The sequence below is a fragment of the Thermobia domestica genome, chromosome 13 (assembly GCF_964235325.1).
Source record: "Thermobia domestica chromosome 13, izTheDome1.hap1.1, whole genome shotgun sequence".
Taxonomy (NCBI): domain Eukaryota; kingdom Metazoa; phylum Arthropoda; class Insecta; order Zygentoma; family Lepismatidae; genus Thermobia; species Thermobia domestica.
Genome location: NC_137466.1, coordinates 216,546,150 through 216,557,611, shown reverse-complemented (window position 1 = coordinate 216,557,611; position 11,462 = coordinate 216,546,150).

The window sequence follows — 11,462 nt, the reverse complement described above, 5'->3', positions numbered from 1 at the left end:
GAAACCTAGCAACATATGCAATGATATATGTTGTATATGTTGCTAGGCTGTTGTTCCGACTGTTATAAGGTAAGCTAAACTTCTCCTTGGAGAACATAACTCCAAGTTAACAAATCCCGCACTTTGACCATAGCCTGGCAGAGTTAAACCAAAACCATGATCCCAAGGCGAAACTATGGGAATGCGGTGTAAAGGTCTGCACAGAATCGCGCCGTAAAGTTTTAAATATACAACCATATTTCACGGGGTTTTTCGCGCCTACCTTTGTAAATATATTGTACAAAGATTTTTATTAGGCTGCTCTTTGTGTAGAACTTTTAAACCACAAGTGCTACATTAAACCTCTAACTGCTGTAAATAAAAATACAATTTTGGGTTAATTATTAAGTTTCTGTAAATCAGGCTTATTTCGGCTCATTTGATTATCACAGGAAGTCGGATTGGGCTCGGGTCTGAAGGCTAAAGCATATTCCGGACTCGGGCCGGAGCTCACAATATAAATGCACAGACCGGGGATTCTGGCAGTGCAGACGTCTAATGCGATGTCAGGTCCTAGCCCTGCCTACCTCCATGTCGTTCAACCTATACCAGGAAGTACTGCACATGCACTTAACCAACTACCTCCCGGACCCAAGGGTATGCCTTAGTCACTCATTGGCAAAGTGAAGGTTTCCCTGCTCAAGCATGAATAACAGGATCAGAACCGCAGTCTACCGAATTTTACGGAATCTCCACCTTACATTGCCGCTGTAGTGGGTGACGCAGTCCAGCTGTACTTCGGAAATATTTCCAGTTAGGAGACATTAATTGCTCTCGTCCTGTAGGTGTGGCTACAATAGCCTCCCTCTATAATACCCACGCACCCTCCTGGGCAAAGTGATCTGTGTCATAGATCCAAATGAGATGTTAACAACGTCTTCTGACTTATTTCCTCCCCAAAGACGGATCTCTTCACCTCTTTATTTACGTTATTTGCCATGGTACGTAACTCTAAAAAAATATGACATTAAGTAGAGCAAACCGCAATGTTTTCTTATTCTGAAGTTAGCATCTTATCAAATGTATGTATATGTTACACGCTTAAGTACCAAACGGTCTTATATCTTCTTGGAACTCCCTCCTCCTTTTCAACACGGGATTGGGACCACTATGGCGTGATTATGTCTCAGGAAAAAATCCTATAATGGCACACATCGTCTTTCGTTTTGTCGTATTACTCTCCGTAAATTTATTCTTTTATCTTGCAATTGCACAAAGATCTGAAAATCCGATCCCAGCTAACCTGGAAAAAGACTTAAAAAAGAAGAGACTTATAGACAGGAATACGGTAGATGATCGCGTTACGTAGAAAATTCAGTATAACACATGATAATTATATGGTATTGATGATGGATGTTGTTCTCAGCAAGCATAGTTATTTTATCCTCTTTGCACACATTGATGATAGTGCAAGGACTTGCAGTAGTAGGTCGCAACGACTGAATGCTCTTAACGGAATGAATTATGCATGATTACTCACATTGGTGTTGCATTGTTCAATAAGCATTACTTTCATACCAGGACCATGCGCAGGTAGTCTAAAATGTTTAGTCATTCGATTATTAATTGCTTCAGGTATTGTTTACACAAGCGACAAGTTTCATCAATAATGAATTTCTGTCTAAGAAATTTGACACATTTCCTATTATAGGGTAGCAGCAAATTGTGTACATTGAATAGCTCTACCATTCTTGTACCCAACTGATTTAATAGATGTTTGCTTAACCTAATAATGCTGTTGTAAGTGTGGAACTCATTCTTGTGGCAAGCCTTTTGGCCTGCGGTTAGCTGACACACAGGATCTTTGAGAACCACTTTCAGCAGGGTAAAGAGGAGAGATAAATTGAGTGGTTGAAAGTTTAGAGTATTTCTGCACGGACTATACTGTTCCAGATGCCATTCCTGAATTCCTGGAACACGTACACCCATCATATCACTCTTCGGTACGGAAACACTTCACCAGCACATTATTCAAGAAGTTCTTGAAGATGGCTGTGTGCTCTCTGACTACTTACCACATTAATTTTGATAAGTACACATTATCTGCTTTTCCTAAAATTCGTTAAGGCACTGAAATCTCTGTCTCTACTTCATGGCACTGGAATAAGAAACACAAATCGTTCCCAATTTTCATAATTAATGTTCAATCTTTAGTTATGGAATACCTTATGCCCATGACTATTTCACTCACGGACCTGACATACCGGTTGCGTTGCTATTACTTTTATCAGGGTCTAGGTATATACATGTATGTAATTAGATTCTCTAGAAAACATTGAGCCTTTAAAGGGCAAAATTGAGAAAACATTTATCGTTGTCCTAGAAACGACATATTCACTATTTTGTTCCATAACATTCAACCATTTTTTCTTTTCGGGACACCATAGTTGCATCGCGTAGAATTTCTGTGGTTTAAGAACAGAAAAAAACTGTCAAGTGGTATCCAGAGTCCTTATTACAAACTAGCTTAACGCTATTTAGGAAGTACTGGAGATACATAAATGCATTATATGTTTGATGGTGCTAAGTCCGGGCTATACGGTAGATGCATTCAAGCATCAAAACGAAGTTATCTCAATTTGCGATATGTCATTCGTTAAATTGTATTCTGGCAATGAAATGGCACAATTTCTATTGATGAGTTCCAGCCATTTCATTCGAAATGCTAAGCTCACTCGCCTAATTTTCGATAGAATAATTTCAAGTCTATCGTTCTGTACAGTGGCGGAAACTCGGGATGCACGATGCCCTTCCAATTTCACCAAACGTATAGCAGAACTTTTCTAAGGGTCAGAGTGAGTTATCCTCGCCTCTTTCTCGCACATTGTTATCATAGGTTATCAATTTTCATCACTTATGATCAACCGTTTCAGAAATGGCTGGGATTCGTTACGTTTCCGTACAGACTTTCATATGGAAATTCGATAGTAAACGTTTCTGAACCAGATCATGTTGTATCTACGCGACGAGATCCGTTTCATAGGAAGCTCTCTCCAAACGGTATGACACTATTTATATTTGGTGATGGGTGTTTAGGGCCTTGGCGATGTCATGACTGCTTACATGTTGGTCTTCCTCTACTTTTGCCAGAATAACGTCCAATTTTATTTTTAATCGTAACTAATGATACTCTCAATTACCTGCTAAATTAATTCAGCCTACTATATCCAGGCTGAAATTCATAAGATGTATTAGTAATGTCTATGACTCGTCATCTCTACAAAATGATGTAAATGCCGTTTCCAAATGGTGTCAACTCAATGATCTGAACCCTGATGTAAATAAATGTTTAATAATGCCATACTCACGTAAGAACACACCTCTAAATTTAACTACTGCATTGGTAACGTCTATATTAAAAGGATAGAAGACTTTAAAGACCTGGAGATCACCTTTGACACAAAACTAACATTTTTAAAATATGTTTAAAATAATGTGAGCGAAGGTTATGGAAACGTGAGGTAGGCCTATGCAGTAAGAACTGGAGGGGATTTCAAGAAACAAGACACATTAGAAACAATATATAACGCAATCGTTAAACCGAAACTAGAATACGCTGGCGAAATCAGGAACTCTGCAAGTAAAAAATATAGCCGCAAAATACGAATGATATCAATCAGACTTCGCAAAGTGTTTGGTTTCCAAGGAAACAAGCATATATCCTAAAGTTGAAACATATCAATGTATAATTAAACAACTCAACATTGTATCCCTCGACAGCAGAAGAAAGGTTCGGCTACTCTGCCTTCTATACAAAATTTTAAACAACACAATCTAAGTGTCGCAATTACTTGAACTTTTGAAATTTAAAGTTCCCAACGTTAGAAGACGTCCAAAAGCTAGCCTATTTCACTGTAGAACATTAAAAACAAATTCAACATGAACATGAAAAGCTCACTCATTTGGACCATGTGTGACCTCTACAACGTACTTTGTGTGATTGATCCATATATTGTTATAATACTCTTCAGTAAATGTTTTTAAAAATAGTAAATACTTTGTCAGAATCGATGATTGACCAGTTATTGAAATTATTACTTGTCTATTTATTCTACTATGTTTATCTGTTTTTGTGACTACTGTAAATGGGTATCTTTATCTGCGGTATTCATCTCTCTAAATAAATAAATAAATAAATAAATTTGGTAGAATTATATTAGCAACGTCACAGATATATTTTCCAAACTTAAGATGAAGATTTGTCGTCTAAGAGTCATATCAGTTTGTCCTGATTACGTCGGTTTATGGGTCTGTCAGGATTACTTACTCAGGGAGGCTGAAAGGTCTTGTAGTAACGTTACTGTTTCAAATCACGAGTCCCGAAGTTTATGGTTCATTGCATCAGTGTTTGAAAAATGGGACATCAAAACCTTCTGTTTAGGTGAGTAATCCAAAATATGAGAATCAGGTAAATCAATTTTAAGAGGCGGAAAACATTAGATACGTACATTTCAAGAAAATTGTTATGGAAGTTTGTAATTAATTCAAATATCCATGTATTCATATGAACACTTTACTAAGAATTACTCTACTTTAGACAGAAGGCCAAAAAGTAAAGTAAAAGACTGTGTCTCAACGTAAAAACATGAATGGAATTTTTATACGTAAAACTAATAGATCCAACAAATTCGTTTCTGAAAACTTGATTGGAGATACCCATTATCGGTTATTTATCTACGGAAAATGTTAGCTTTGGGTTTCCTGTAAATTTGAGAAGTTCACTTAGTATTTTTATTTATCTGTTGGGAAACGCAGAAATCGTGTAGAAGGTAAACACAAGGATGAAATATAGTCTTTCACAATACAGAAAAAGGTTCCTTTAATCCTGTTCCCTTCACTGATTGTAGGGAAACAAGCTATTTAGTTTGAATTGTTACTTACAGTGAAAATACTAAGAACAATGAAGTGAGAAATTTTTCAACTGACTTTCCACAGGGAGTACTTAAAGAGAAGGAAAGCTTCTTGAATATGTATTGAGAAGAAAACGAAAGTCCAAATATTGTGAAATCAATTACTCTTAATTCGTGTTTTATTTACTTTCGTTAAACATACGACATTAGACAGGTAGGTACAATGTTCAACCATTATTTTGATTTTTTAACTTTTAAACACTCAATAGAACAATTAAGATAACGTAACATTAGTACCTAACGTTTGCTTCTTTCCATAAATAATGTTCTCACTTTTTCGGGCAAGACACCTGAAAACCATAGTCGCTGGAAATCTCAATACGGTTTTATCTCACATTAAAATGTAGGACCTTGTCTTATATAGGGGCTCCGGTGTCCCAATGGTAGAGCGTTCACCTCTCGTGCAAGGGGTCCTTGGTTCGATCCCACCTCGCACCATATGAACTTTGTGTTGGACGAACACCGTTTGCTTGGGTTTTATCAGGGATCTCCCGTTTGCTCCCGCTTTCTTCATTCCACCATTTTCATTCATTTCTCATCATCACCCGTGTTCTTTAGCCTAGCCGGCATAAGCGTCGGACGTAAAACTTGAAGATTTCATTTCATTTTTTCTTTCCTATAACATTATATACGATATTCAGTGTTTAGGGGAATAGTGACTGGTAAAATAGATTTATTTGTCACTAGATGTAATATGTATGAAGTTAAAGATGATCAGGTCTTGCATGTCTCTTTGATAACTCTTTAATAAAGGTCATATACAATAACAGAAACTGAACACAAGTAATAACCTGTGCAAAACAATAAAACGTACTGTATCCAAAAGTTACTTAATATTGAGCGTTTAAAGCATTTTAAGTTCATTTTGGCGTACGTGCTGTGGAATTATATATATATATGCTGATATCCTAGACAAGAGCTCATACCATGTTGTACTCAGTATCGATGACTGAAAAAAATATTTTGGATGCCATGACTGAACTCACCAACTCACTATAATCCACTTTCTACGGTTCAAAATCGCACCTACTAATTTAAAAGTCCAATATTGTTGGCGTGAATCACAACACCGTGTAGTGATAGATGAACTAAAGGAGAAAAAAAAGGAAAAACAGTATTGAAATTCAAAAGAATGAGGATTTGATTAACAAGAGTATACTAGGTGCATCTCTTTCTCCATCTACTTCAATTGAAAATAAAATCTTTTCCCTGTGCATATCAATTAGTGAAAATATTTTTGAAGCAAACTCCTTAATACTATTAGGATAAATATTATTTTTTAAATGAAGTACTTAATCTTTATTTAGATTATGTTAATGAATTATACCGACAAATTATAAGAGATGATTCTTCAGATCAAAGAAAGAAAAAAAAAACTTCATATGGGCCTGTAGGGTAAAGCGCATAGTTTCAGAGCTAGAGCTGCAAATAATCGTGGAAAAGCAAAATGTAAACACATGTTATTTTGAATTCGACAAACCGTGGAATGGCGCTTCCATATTAGCGTAATGGAAGTCATACATATACACAATCCTAAAATGCATATTTAATCAATGAGCAACGGATGTGCTCATGAGTTCATACAAGGTGTAATTCGCAGACATGCTCTCAAGAGAATTCTCAGATATGTTTTGATTTCAGCCTGGGTCCAAACTAGGCATAAAACAAGGCTTGTCAATAGTGAATACTGAATGCTTCGGCTGTAAGTCGGAAGTGTTAGAGACAGTAGGCTTCACGGTTCCTAGGTTCGGAATAACGCGTGTTGCGATGTTTTATTTCACGTTTATACAAGAAGAAAACTATGACGAATTACAATATACCACGTGTTATTCCGAACACGAGGAACTATGGAGCTCATAGTTTCTACCACTTTCGACTTCCCACAACAGCGTTCCGCGTCCTCTTTCGTCAATGCTTCTCTTTTAAGTACTTTAAATCAGAACATATCTAAGAATTCTATTTAGGACATGTCTGGAAATTACATCTATTGCACATTAATAAATTATGCTTTTTTGGATTACATATGTACGATTTCCTTTACAAAAATATGGTCCACTGCTCCACATTTATTCGAATTTGAAATAGCACGTGTTGAAATTTAGCTTTCCCAAGAATTTGGACAGCCCTATTTCTGAGACTATGTACTTTTCCCCACAAATTATACGAACTTTTCATCTTACATTTGATATGAGGAATCACCTCATACAGCTTTTCGGTATAGTTCATTAACATCCTATATATAAAAATGGATGTATGTATCTGTATACGTGTGTGGGTGCAAGAGAGAGAGAGAGAGAGAGAGAGAGAGAGAGAGAGAGAGAGAGTATGTGTGTGTGTATGTATGTATGCATATTCAAGTGAAATTCTGGAACGACTGGAGCAATCTTAACCAAACTTGGTACAAATATTACTTACAGTCTGCAAAATAGTAGTGTGAGGGTACGAATATTCGGGACAGAGGGTGAGGAACACATAAAAAGTATCGAAATTGAAAACGACCAATAGGCTGTTTTCTCCGTACTTTTGAGGGTCCATTAGCTAAACGGTGACAGTTCCAATGGTCAAATGCCTCTTACTTTGTTATGTTTAAACATAACTAATTTAGGACTGTGTGTAATGCTCGTTTTGGCTCCAGTCCCCCTAGCTCACATAGGTGAAGTGCGAGGGAGTGACAAAAGTATCGTAAACTGCCTATATTAGAATAAAATCCAAAGTTTTGGGGAATTGTTAAGATAGAAGTGACACTTGCTATGACGTTTAAAACCAAATTCAGCACCCATCAGTACTTCTGAAAAACAGGATTGTTTACCTGTAAAAATAATTGACACGGACCAATATTAGTGTGCAATTCATTGGTTTTGGTGCTTCTGAGATTAACAGTAACATTCAAAATACCTTGAAAGTAAAAGTTTACCCCCAGAGGCATGGAAGGTGAGAAGAGGTTAAAAATTAAATGTCTGAAAAGACCGAGAGTAGTGTGAGACCCTAGGTTTTAGGTTCGCTAAGTTGTAAGGTTTCAATCACAATGACATTTAATCGGAAGTTTAGGCATGGATGGGCATATCAGCTGGATTGGGAATTTAGAGGGGCAATGCCAAAGGCCTTGTTCACACATCTATGTATATTTTGATGTATGAATAACTCCGGAACTCTGAAACAATTTCAATCAAACTTAGTAGAGATACGACATTCAATCAGGAAAAAAATATTGTAGGTCTTGGCGACGACTCATGTGGTTCGAATATAACGTTGAGCTGTAGGCCCACGTCTCATATAGCTTCGCTGCTGAAAGGGACACTAGAGTTAAAATCATCATCAAAATACAGTGGAACCAGAACAACCCAACGGGTGGGAGCTGAAACATCTAACATGTGAAAATAAAGTAAAATAATTGATATTAGTATGCAGTCCACGGGTTTGGGGCTCACTTAAAGAATAGTGACACCCCCAATGTCATATAAGTCCAAGCGCAAAAGGTTTGAGTTTTACGTCCCACACTTATGCCGGTTAGGCTGAAGAACACGCTAAGCCCAAGTTCAGCAGAGAGGGGCGAATGAAAAATAAAATGTCCAAAATTATTGAGATTTATATTGAATTGTAAATTTAAAAGGTTGATCTGTATGAAATGGCTTTTGGGAGGTAGTTATTAACCACTTTAAGCTATTTTCTTAGTCACATCAATTTAATAAAAGTGTAATCGGTTTAGGTAGAGTGTTTCAATAATGATAGTAAAATTAGAGCATCTTGTGTATTTCTGTCATCTTACTTTCATTGAAATAAATATCCTAACTAGGAAAGTGATCCGAATCTTTGCCATAAATCTATTCTCTCCTTGCGAGGAATGGGCACTTTAGCTAGTAATACTCATATACAAAGAAACGTTATAGTGTTTGCGAAATTCCATTTTGTAAATAAGTCTGGATTTCCTGGACCAATTTGTTGGTTTTCAATTATTTAACTTGCTTTGGTATTTCTTGCCAACTTAATTCTCAATTCTCTTGCATCACATATGAACTTGAATTAACTTCTTAGCATAGTCAACAAGATAATATGAAGATTATTATGTGAGCAAATATTTAGATACATGAGTTGTACATCCAAGAAATAAATCTAACTGCATTTACTTTAGTTCGCTGCTCCACTCTGGTTAAACGTTGTCTAAATGTATTGAGCATTTGAAGATCAAAATTGACACATGTTTTTGTGATTTTAAAAAGAAACATATTGAAACCCATTTGAACCAGTTTATTCTATAAATATCCATTAGTTTTCCGGAAACATAATTTAACTGCCATACACATCCCTGATTTGAGAAACGTCATAAGTCAATATTGTCAATAATGCCATTAGTCAATGTTTTGTGACGTTTTTCAACTCAGTTACACTTGTTGCAGGTCCATATTGTACGAACTATTAGCAGCCTTCTGACATAATAAAAACCAGCAGTGTAGCTATTCTCAAGAATCAAAGCTGCATGTAAACTCATTTTTGACATATGACTGACTTATGACGTTTCTCAAATCAGCGATTCATATAATTTGTGAGGGGCACTGTGGTTCAGTGGTAGAGCATTTACCTCTGGTGCTTGGGGTTTCTAGTTCGATCTCAGCCCAAGTAAGTTTCTGGTGGACAACATCGTGTGCGTTGTGTTTATCGGGGTAATCTCGTTTCCTCCCTCACTTTCATTCCACTAATATTTAAATCACCATTCACTTATCATAATCATCCGCCTCGCTTAGATTAACGAACATAGTTGTTGGACTTTAACTGAAATATTTCTTTCCACTTTGTTTTAGTTAAAAATTGGTTTCTGGTTTCTGCTTTAAAAAAATAATGGCACATCGTTTTCACAGTCCTATTTGGGAGCTAAAGGCTTGTCTATTCCACCTGTGCCCTCGGAAAATAGGCGAACTATACTTCGGCCCCATCCCCGCCACCCACTGACGGAGACAACTCCCTTTTGCTTACGGAAAAGAAGTGAATAACCTCAGCTGTGTTGCCAATTTGTCATTTAGTCTTTAAGTTTTAAGTTTTACGTCCCGCAGTTATGCCGGTCCTGCTAATTGTCATTCAGTTCTTTGGCCTTGAGGAGCGAAGATCATAGGCTACTTAGAATGGCTAAAAAGACTGAGCACATCGAAGTCCTTGAAATAATTCATTCCGTCTAACAATTCATTCCGCATCTAACAATTCAAAGATCCGACAACTTGTCCCTCCTCTTTCGAGGGAGGTACGGAAAATTTCATATCGACAGCAGCGCCACAAGGAGCGTAGTTGAGATAGAAAGGCTCTAACTTAATAGCACTCAGAGAATTCTGCAATGAGCAAAATATATGATGGTCTGATGGTGTCAGTTTCGAACTATACGGTAGATACATTAATCTTCCCAGTCAAGATTTATTCAATTTTTAACGGCGCGTTAAAGATGTATAACCCTAGTGTTGTCAGCGTATACGATCTGATGTTTTTAACAACGCATGTTCCCCATAAACAGCACACATTTCTTTGCAAGACTGCACAGTATTTAAGCCTTTTCTAGAAATAAAATTGTAAAATGTTGTAGCAGAAGACGAATTATTATTAGAATTCTAAAATATTTTATACGTCTACTAGCTTCAGCTGTCAATTGTCAAATGACGTTACGTATGATCCGCTGCTCGCATATACCGTGAGAGTTCGTGATGCCAACATCACGTCATGCGGAAAAGGGTAAATACCTTTTAGATGGCATGATATATTTGCTGTTAGAAGAGTTGGACGTATATAAAATGTGTATGACGGTTAAAAGCATCTATATTTTTGAGAATATATTTAAATAACTTTAATTCAGAATTAACTATGACAAGCCTTCTAATACATAAGCAATAGAAGATTTGATAAGATCGTTTGGTTGTTGTTTGGATAGGGCCAATTATCATATATATCTATGATTTTACCTACTGGTGATACGCAAGCTCGTATTTAGGTAAGTGCTATTATGTGCTCGAGCCAGGGAGGAAGAATTTAGGGGGACGGCAAATTTTGGATTTTTTACAAAAGATTCACAATAAAGTAATATTTAAAACTAGCAACCCGCAAAGTCTCGAGCGTGCAAGAGAAAATAATATTGTGTTTAAGTCACTCTAATTACAGTGGTTACTAATTAGCTAGCTTATTTAATTCTTTTTAAAAATTTATCCTTTCCCGCCCCCACCCCAAAGGATGAGGATGAACTTGAACATCATGAAAATTGATACAGTTAAACTCAGCGAATTCGGAAACTATGAATTCAACACTAGTATCTGTCGTTTCCAATTACTTTTAAAATCTCACCCCCTCCCTGCAAAGTGGAGTATGACTTTGAAGTTGAATTGCATTAAAACTGTCATTACCGGTATTCATCTCACTGACCCCAAAAACTATGAATTAAACTCTAATAATAGTAGTTTTCGGAAGGATAATTTTGTGCAGGGGCGGCAAATTATTTAGAGCACAGGGACGCACATTATATAAATACGGAGCTGGTGGTACGTT